This window comes from Odocoileus virginianus, chromosome 17 (genome assembly GCF_023699985.2).
Source record: "Odocoileus virginianus isolate 20LAN1187 ecotype Illinois chromosome 17, Ovbor_1.2, whole genome shotgun sequence".
Lineage (NCBI taxonomy): Eukaryota > Metazoa > Chordata > Mammalia > Artiodactyla > Cervidae > Odocoileus > Odocoileus virginianus.
In genome coordinates, this window is record NC_069690.1 from 25,005,878 (window position 1) to 25,016,246 (window position 10,369).

Consider the following 10,369-nt stretch of genomic DNA (forward strand, 5'->3'; position numbering starts at 1 on the left):
TTGACTAGACGGACCTTTGTTGGCAAAGTACTTAAACAATAAGAAATTTATGACTCCACAAACCAAGGCATCTTGGTAAGCACTCACTCCAGAATTCATCAGATAAGACTCAGAGGTATAAGCTGACTTTTCTTAGATTCTCTTAGCTTTCCCCTCATGGCTATTTTGCCACCATGAGGGGAAAGCTAAGAGAATTTTCCCATGAAAGGAAAGCTAACAATCACATACTCTTATGACAATAAACCTAGGAAGGAAAGGGGGCATTTTCTCCCCTAGAACTTTCCATTAATTAGGGAAATCTTTCCCAGAAGCTTCCAGCAACTTTTCCTAAAGTCTCATTGGTCTGGATTGGTTCATATGCCCAGCTATAGGAAAGGCTTATTTTCAGCCTTTCTGGCTGGAAGTGGGCTTTGCCATCAAGAAAAATGAAGGGAATAACTGCTAAACAGGCAATCTACCATCACTTCACTTTTATATATAATACTGTTCATTATTTGCAGGTTTTCGATTAAAACCTCAGAGTTGGTAGGGTGTTCAGGGTAAGGTGTCATGTCCAGATTCTACCATTCACCCTTCTTTTCTTACAGGGTTTTGATCAATTAAAAATTGACGAAGAATTGCCATCAGATGAGGATAATAACAAAAATATCATCACTAACAGGGGCCCAAAGTGAGTAAGCACTACTTTATATTATGTTCTAAGGGATCACTGTGCAGTATAATGACAACCTTGAACAGGCAGGCCTAGTGGGACAGTTATCAGAGAAGGGCTTCATCTTCTTCCTTCCACCTCCTTGGCCTTGCTGTTCTTTGAAAACCACTCTGATGGGCTCGTTCTTCCCTGCCCTCAGATAAAACCTGAAGGTGATGGACTTTTCTGTTTATTCTATGGTAATAGAAAGTCCGCCAGGTGTGGTTTACACAGGTGTATGCATTTCTCAAAACTCAGTGAATACACACTTCAGATTTTTGCATTTCAACCTGAGTAAATTTTACCTCAAAAGAAAAACTGGGACTTCCCTGATGGTCCAGTGGTTAAGAATCTGGCTGCCAATGCAGGGGACATGGGTTTGATCCCTAGTTGGGGAAGATTCCATATATTGCAGGGAAACCAAACCCATGTGCCACAACTACTAAAGCCCGAGTGCCCTAGAGCCTGCGCTCTGCAATGAGAAGCCACCACAATGAGAAGTCACCACAATGAGAAGCCACCACAATGAGAAGTCACCACAATGAGAAGCCCGTGCACTGCAACTAGAGCGTAGCCCCTGCTCGACACAATTAGAGAAAGCCTGCACGCAGCAATTAGGACCCAGTGCAACCAAAAATAAATAAATAAAATTTTTTTAAAAAAAGAAAAACTATAAATAAATATTGAACTCTATAATGATATGCACACTGAAGTAGTTAGGGGAGGCACACTAGTGTTTGCAATTTATGTTGAAATAATTCCAAAGACAAGAAGGTTGTAGAGCCTGCGCTTTAGGCCAGAGAGAGGGTTGGAGCCATTTCTTTTTTTTTGCCATGACATGTGGCATGTGAGATCTTAGTTCTCTGACCAGGGATGGAACCCATGCCCCCTGCATTGGAAGCCTGAAGAACCACTGGACTGCCAGGGAATTCCCTCTCATCTCTCCCTTTTGAGATAAAATAACTTCATCCCTATTCTCAGCAAATCTCAGAGTCAGTTCAGTCAAGTTAGTCCCTCTCTTCTCCTCCTCCTCCATAGAAATTAAGAGAAAGAGGATGACACCCTCCTGACTAAGGATGACCTTTTCCCAACCTTGCTGTGTGGCCAATGGACTGAGGTCAGAGCAATTTCCTGGGGGTCAGTCCAGCTCTGCCTCCCTGGTAGGTGTTCTTCACCTCCCCAATACGTACTCCACTCTTTCCAGAAAAAGCTCCTGATTTTCCCATTGGATCCACTTATTTTTCCTCTCTCTGTTGGTGCAGTTTGTGCAGAGTCTCATCCCTAACATGGGCTAGAGCATGAGACCCAGTCTGGGCAATCAGAGGCTCTCATTCCCTTGGCTCCAGTGACTGATTGGTTGATGCATTGAGTACCAAGGCAGGTGTCCTCTCTCACTGGATCTGAAGCTGAGGGGATATAAGTTCTCAAGAGAGAACCCATCATAAAGGATGCTGAGCTAAGAAGAGAGTCCAGATGCTCATGGCATTGTTGTTTGAGCTCCTGTAAGCAGCCATGCTTGAAACCTGGCATACCCTCTGGAGTTTTTAGTTACTTGAGCCAATATTCTTTAAAAGTCTTTGACTCTGCCAATTAAGGCTTATCCTCATCATTGCTTCCTAATCTAGGTCTTGCCATCATTCATCTGGCTTAATGCAAAAGCCTCCTGACTATTCTCTCCTCTCCCAATGCATCTCCCACTTGCTGTCAGAGTAAACTTTCTAAAACACAAATATGATTAGATCATGGCTCTGCTTAAAACCCCTCCATGGTGCCCTTGTGCCTACAATTAAAATCCACACTCCTTTGTACACCATGTAATGCCCTGATAACTGGTCCCTACCTGCTTCATTTCAGCACTTCCTGCCCTCCCACCATGCCTCCTGACCACAGGAAACTGCTTGCAGCACTCCCAAAGGAATGAAACAGTGCTAAGGCTTTGCATAGTCTCTTCCTTCTGCTGGGAACACCCCTTCCTCCTTCTCCACCGGATAAACTGTGACTCATTCCTCAGCACCCAGCTGGGGTGTTGCTTTTTCCGAGAGGGCTTTACTCACCCTCCTCCAGTATTTCTCTTATACTTATCATAATGCATAACTATCTCCATCTCATGGTTACACCTCTTTCCCATCAGATATTGGGCTCCTTGAGGGTTTGGATTATTTTAGAGTGACTCTAAATTCATTTTTGCCCAGGAGAATTTTGGCTTTAATGCCTTGGCATAATTATTAACAGCACTCTGTTTAACTCTCAAAAGTGTCCTGGTTTGGATGATAAACCATACATTCAGCCTACTTATTCATGATGTCTGCCCTCAACAGAGTGTTTAAAAAAACTTCTTTCAAACGAATGCATGAATGTGCGACCCTCCCTAGGTCTCATTTTCTTCTATCAGAAAAATGGCTGAACTAGACGAATTCTAAGTTCTTTACTGCTTGAGGTGATTCAGATAAAGTCAGTAATCCTAAAAGCCAAAACCAGCAGGTTTAGTTTATCTTCCCCTCAAAAGGACCCGCCTTATAGAATTACACCTTCAAACATATTCATGCATGGATCAACAACTCTACAGACCATTGCCTGCTGGGAGTCTGGCAACTGACACAATATAGACTGAAGATTGAAGTCTTCTCACCTGAAGACACAGTTCCCTCAGGTAGCCCCACTAGTAGCCAGATAATTTCCTTTGTTGTTGTTCAGTCGCTCAGTTGTATCCAACTCTTTGCAACCCCATGGACTTCAGCACACCAGGCTTCCCTGCCCTTCACCATCTCCTGGAGCTTGCTCAAACTTATGTCCATCAAGTCAGTGATGGCCTGACTTCGTCTAGTTCAGCCATTTTTCCGATAGAAGAAAATGAGACCTAGGGAGGGTCGCACATTCATGCATTCATTTAAAGAGATTTTTTTAACACTCTGTTGAGGGCAGACATCAACAGTTCATCAAGCCATCCAACCATCTCATCCTCTGAAATCCCCTTCTCCTGCCTTCAATCTTTTCCAGCATCAGGGTCTTTTCTAATGAGTCAGCTCTTCACATTAGGTCTTTCCAATGAATATTCAGGATGGATTTCCTTTAGGATTGACTGGTTTGATCTCCTTGCTGTCCAAGGGACTCTCAAGAGTCTTCTCCAACATCACAGTTCAAAAGCATCAAACCTTTGGCACTCAGCCTTCTTTATGGTCCAACTCTCACATCCACACATGATTACTGGAAAAACCATAGCTTTGACTATACAGACCTTTATCAGCAATATCCCTGCTTTTTAACAAGCTGTCTAGGTTGGTCATAGCTTTTCTTCCAAGGAGCAAGTGTTTGTTAATTTCATGGCTGCAGTCACCATCTGTAGTGATTTTGAAGCCCAAGAAAAGGATAATCTCCTAACAACAGACAAAAAAAACAGTTTCCATTGGTTCTTGTGATGTGCTTTGCATCAACAGTGTTGTGATTGCTCAAACATGTCTCCTGAATTGTAGGCATCAGTTTCTAACCTAGCCCAACCACCTTCTCTGCATGCTTTGTCACGGCCACACAGCAGAATGAAATCCCACCTAGATTAACTCTTGGTTGCTGAAAACCCTCCACCGTAAATAGACAGGTAACAGCTGACTGTGGTCACATTGCATTTTATTACTACAGTAGAGTGTGCAAAGTGCTTCCTCGTAGCTAAGCTGGTAAAGAATCTGCCTGCAATGCAGGAGACCAGGGTTTGATCCCTGGGGTGGGAAGATCCCCTGAGGAAGGAAATGGCAAACCACTCCAGTATTCTTGCCTGGAGAATCCCATGGACAGAGGACCCTGGCGGGCTACAGTCCATGGGGTTGCAAAGAGTCAGACACGACTTAGCAACTAAACCACCATGAGAATGTGCAAATCACATCTGAAAAACCACTGTAAGAAACAGCGAATTAATATTGCTGCATCTTGGTCCTCCAACTGTAAAAGTTTATATATTTACTCACATCTCATTGCCAAAATTTAATGCAAAGTATTAAATCAACTAGACTTGCAAAATTTAAATATTCCACAATCAAACAAGCTTAAAATCGCAGCTGAATTACTTAAAATAAACTTTCACAAAGTGACCTATGAACTAACAGGTTCTGAATTATTACTTTTCTAATATTAGATGCTTCAGCATTTTTTTTTAAACAAATTGAGGGTCAGTGGAACATGTCTTAGGTTTTAACCAAAATAGCAGAAGGTAGAATTTAAGAAAAATGAAATTCCCCTGATGATTAAAAAAAAAGTTGATTTGCATAACTTGTACACATCTACCTCCCATGAGGCACCAAACAAAAATAAATCTGATACATTTAATGTTTACACTCTACAATGCTATTCTCAGTGGCCAGGAAAAACTTCTTCCTCTAAAGTACTCTAAAAATAAAAGTACTCTGAATTTCTCACAGTTGTTTAGAAAAGATATTCAATATTTCATATATCAAATCTCTATTGCATCATTAACCTACTTTAATCGCAATTCTATAATTCTTTACAGTTTCAAATTTACCTGAAAACAAAAACAACTGTATACAGATTTTTTTTAAAAATGTGAGCTTTAGCCACTATGGAGAACAGTTTGGCAACATCTAGATAGTGGAAAAGAATCTGCTTGCCAGTGCAGTAGACACAGGAGATGCAGGTTTGATCCCTGGTTGGAAAGATCCCCTGGAGTAGGAAATGGCAACGCGCTCCAGTACTTTTGCCTGGAAAATCCCACGGACAGAGGAGCCTGGTGGGCTACAGTCCTTGGGGTCACAAAGAGTCAGACACTATTAAGCAACTGAACACACACACATAGCAAAACTGAATATGACCCAGCAACCCGACTGCAGAATACATACCTTACAACAGTGACTTTTGAAATTTTTGGCACCAGATCTCCATCATACTCTTTAAAATGACTGAGGACACCAAAGAGATTTCGTTTATGCAGAAGATACCTATTGATATTTACCTTATGGAAAGTAAAAGTGAGAAAGACTTAAGATATTGATTTATTCATTTAAAATAATGACTAATTCATAGTAATGTAAATAAAATTTAGTTAAAATAATCACATTTTCCCAAGTCAAAAAATAAAAATCAGTGAGAAGTTCTTGGCATTGTTATATTTTTGTGAATCTCTTTGTCTAGCTTATTGAAAAATATCCAGATCCTTATATCTTATTTGTGTTGTAAATCAACATCATGTAGCTTCTGGAAGGCTCCATTGTACATTCATGAGAGAGAAAGGGCAAATAACATCCTTATATTATTTATAAAGATAGTTTTGTTCTCATGACTCAGACCACACTTTGAGAATCACTGCCCAAGAGAAGCTCAAGAACATATATAAAAATGTTCTTTCTAGATTTTTTTGTTATGATAAGAAAATGGAACTTATATATCTGTCCCTCTGCAGGGGACTACAAAGGGTGTGTGTGTGTGTGTGTGTGTGTGTGTGTGTGTGTGTGTGTATGCGCTCAGTTGTGTTTGACTCTTTGTGACCCATGGACTGTAGCCCAAGAGGCTCCTCTGGCCATGGAATTTTCCAGGCAAGAATACCGGAATGGACTGCCATTTCTTTTTCCAGGAGATTTTCCCAACCCAGACACCCAACCCACGTCTCTTGCATCTACTACACTGGCAGGGGGATTCTTGGCTATACTATTCCTGCTTTGCTCACCACTCGTATTTTCATGACCAACATGCTGGGTGCTCAGTAAGTAATTGTGGAAGGACGGAAGAAAGAGACAGAGATATCGAGGCAGAAAGTCCGCATATTGTCTGCACCCTCTATAATGAAAGCGCCTGAGTCCTAATCATTGGACTAACAGGGAATTCTATGCAACTTGCTTTTAAAATTTAACTGTACTGTATTTCAGGGACATATTTTCACAGATGGAGACTTTGTGTTCACAGGGTAGGAATGACCAAAAGCCATGTGATTCTTGTATAATTTGAAGGCTTATTTTTCTACTAACTAAAAATAAAGATGTATTAAAGTGTCAGTGGCAAACCACTTCAGTATTCTTGCCTTGAGAACCCCATGAACAATATGAAAACGCAAAAAGATATGACACTGAAAGATGAACTCCTCAGGCTGATAGGTGCCCAACATGCTACTGGAGAAGAGTGGAGAAATAACTCCAGGAAGAATGAGGAGACAGCGGTGAAGCGAAAAGAATGCCCAGTTGTTGATGTGACTGGTGATGGAAGTAAAGTCTGATGCCGTAAAGAGCAATATTGCATAGAAACCTGGAATGTTAAGTCCATGAATCAAGGTAAATTAGAAGTGGTCAAACAGGAGATGGCAAGAGTGAACATCAACATTTTAGGAACCAGTGAAATAAAATGGACTGAAATGGGCAAATTTAACTCAGATGACCCTTATATCTACTACTGAGGGCAAGAATCCCTTAGAAGAAATGGAGTAACCTTCATAGTCAACAAGAGTCCGAAATACAGTACTTGGGTGCAATCTCAAAAATTACAGAATGATCTCTGCTTGTTTCCAAAATAAACCATTCAATATCACACTAATCCAAGTCTATGCCCCAACCAGTAATGCTGAAGAAGCTGAAGTTGAACAGTTCTATGAAGACCTACAAGACCTTCTAGAACAAACACCCAAAAAAGATGTCCTTTTCAACACAGGGGACTGGAATGCAAAAGCAGGAAGTCAAGAGATACCTGGAGTAACAGGCAAATTTGGCCTTGGAGTACAGAATGAAGCAGGGTAAAGGCTAACAGACTTTTGCCAAGAGAACGCACTGGTCATAGCAAACACCCTCTTCCAATAACACAAGAGAAGACTCTACACATGGACATCAACAGATGGTCAATACTGAAATCAGATTGATCATACTCGTTGCAGCCAAAGATGGAGAAGTTCTATACAGTCATCAAAAATAGAACCGGGAGCTGACTGTGGCTCAGACCATGAACTCCTTATTGCAAAATCCAGGCTTAAATTGAAAAAAGTAGGGAAAACCATTAGACCATTCAGGTATGACCTAAATCAAATCCCTTATGATTATACAGTGGAAGTGACAAATAGATTCAAGGGATTAGATCTGATAGACAGACTGCCTAAAGAACTATGGATGGAGGTTCATGACATTGTACAGAAGGCAGTGATCAAGACCATCCCCAAGAAAAACTAATGCAAAAAGGCAAAATGGTTGTCTGAGGAGGCCTTACAAATAGCTGAGAAAAGAAGAGAAGCGAAAGGAGAAAAGGAAAGATATACCCATTTGAATGCAGAGTTTCAAAGAATAGCAAGGGGAGATAAGAAAGTCATCCTCAGTAATCAATGCAAAGAAATAGATGAAAACAATAGAATGAGAAAGACTAGAGATCTTGTCAAGAAAATTAGAGATACCAAGGAAACATTTCATGCAAAGATGGGCACAATAAAGGACAGAAATGGTATGGACCTAACAGAAGCAGAAGATACTAAAAAGAGGTGGCAAGAATACACAGAAGATCTATACAAAAAATATCTTCATGACCCAGATAACCACGATGGTGTGATCACTGACCTAGAGCCAGACATCCTGGAGTGCAAAGTCAAGTGGGTCTTAAGAAGCATCACGATGAACAAAGCTAGCGGAGGTGATGGAATTCCAGTTGAGCTGTTTCAAATCCTAAAAGGTGATGCTGCGAAAGTGCTGCACTCAACATGCCAGCAAATTTGGAAAACTCAGCAGTGGTCACAGGACTGGAAAAGGTCAGTTTTCATTTCAATCCAAAGAAGGGCAATGCCAAAGAATGTTTAAACTACCACACAATTGCACTCATCTCACAAGCTAGCAAAGTAATGTGCAAAATTCTCCAAGCCAGGCTTCAACAGTTCGTGAACCGTGAACTTCCATATGTTCAAGCTGGATTTAGAAGTCAGAGGAACCAGAGATCAAATTGCCAACACCCACTGGATCATAGAAATAGGGAAAGAGTTCCAGAAAAACATCTACTTCTGCTTTATTGATTACACCAAAGCCTTTGACTGTGTAGATCACAACAAACTGTGGAAAATTTTTCAAGAGATGGGAATACCAGACTACCTTACCTGCCTCCTAAGAAATCTGTATGCAGGTTAAGAAGCAACAGCTAGAACTGGACATGGAACAACAGACTGGTTCCAAATAGGAAAAGGAGTAGGTCAAGGCTGTATATTGTCACCCTGCTTATTTAACTTATATACAGAGCACATCATGCAAAATGCTAGGCTGGATGAAGCACAGGCTGGAATCAAGATTGCCAGGAGAAATATCAATAACCTCAGATATGCAGATGACACCACCCTTATGGCAGAAAGCAAAGAGGAACTAAAGAGCCTCTTGATGAAAGTGAAAGAGGAGAGTGAAAAAGCTGGCTTAAAACTCAACATTCAGAAAATGAAGATCATGGCATCCGGTCCCATCACTTCATGGCAAATAGATGGGGAAACAATGCAAACAGGGACAGACTTTATTTGGGGGGGTTCCAAAATCACTGCAGATGGTGACACAGCCATGAAATTAAAAGACGCTTGCTCCTTGGAAGAAAAGCTATGACAAACCTAGACAGCATATTAAAAATCAGAGACATTACTTTACCTACAAAAGCCCATCTAGTCAAAGTTATAGTTTTTTTCAGTAATCATGTATGGATGTGAGAGTTGGACCATGAAGAAAGTTGAGCCAAAGAATTGATGCTTTTGAACTGTGGTGTTGGAGAAGACTCTTGACAGTCCCTTGGACTGCAAGATCAAATCCTAAAGGAAATCAGTCCTGAATATTCATTGGAAGGACTGATGCTGCAGCTGTAACTCCAATACTTTGGCTACCTGATTGATGCAAAAAACCAGCTCATTGGAAAAGACCCTGATGCTGGGCAAGATTGAAAGCAGGAGGAGATGGGGATGACAGAGGATGAGATGGTTGGATGGCATCACCGACTTGATAGCCATGAGTTTGAGCAAGCTCTAGGAGTTTGTGATAGACAGGGAAGCCTGGCATGCTGTAATCCATGGAGTCCCAGAGTCGGACACAACTGAGCGACTGAACTGAACTGAGCTGAAGGTGTCGGAGTTGTTAACAACCATGGGCTAAAGACTACTGCCATCTACTGGTGTATTAAGAAGTCCACATGTTATGGGTAAAATGGCCCTTGCTGTTAAGAAAAAAAAAAATATTTTGCCCAGATTTTGTTTGGAAGTATTTGATAATTCAAACATAAAACTAAAAAATTTACTTAAAGACCTTTTTATAAACTAGATAATTAATGTAGAACTCTTTGTTACATACAAATTATGGCATGTACACGGAGGATTTTCTTAATATAACTTAGGTAAATTTGTTAACATTTTTCTGAGACCAAACAGCAAAATCAATGGTTAAAACAAATTAACAGATTATTGTCTTAATTTAAAGATATTTTCCTTTCTCTCCTCTTATCTTGCTTCTACTTGGTTTCTGACTGTGTGGATCACAATAAACTGTGGAAAATTCTGAAAGAGATGGGAATACCAGACCACCTGACCTGCCTCTTGAGAAACCTGTATGCAGGTCAGGAAGCAACAGTTAGAACTGGACATGGAACAACAGACTGGTTCCAAATAGGAAAAGGAATACGTCAAGGCTGTATATTGCCAGCCTGCTTATTTAACTTATATGCAGAGTACATCATGAGAAACGCTGGGCTGGAGGAAGCCCA

The 10,369-nt window shown here is 40.8% G+C and overlaps 1 protein-coding gene across 7 annotated transcripts in view; it reads right to left on the minus strand.

Annotated features, from left to right (window-relative positions):
- The window catches only part of ZFP3 (ZFP3 zinc finger protein), a 95,127-nt gene that overhangs the window by 51,712 nt on the left and 33,046 nt on the right, over positions 1 to 10,369 (minus strand). Inside the window, exons 1-2 of one of the 7 annotated variants that reach the window (XR_011492210.1) lie at positions 5,533 to 5,642; positions 3,927 to 4,065 (exon numbers count right to left, since the gene is read on the minus strand). The exons of 5 other annotated variants lie outside the window; for them this stretch is intronic. The gene's annotated coding sequence lies outside the window, so the exon portion shown is untranslated. Of the gene's footprint in view, positions 1 to 3,926; positions 4,066 to 5,532; positions 5,643 to 10,369 lie in introns of those variants that run through there. One more of the 7 variants, XR_011492209.1, reaches the window with a different exon arrangement.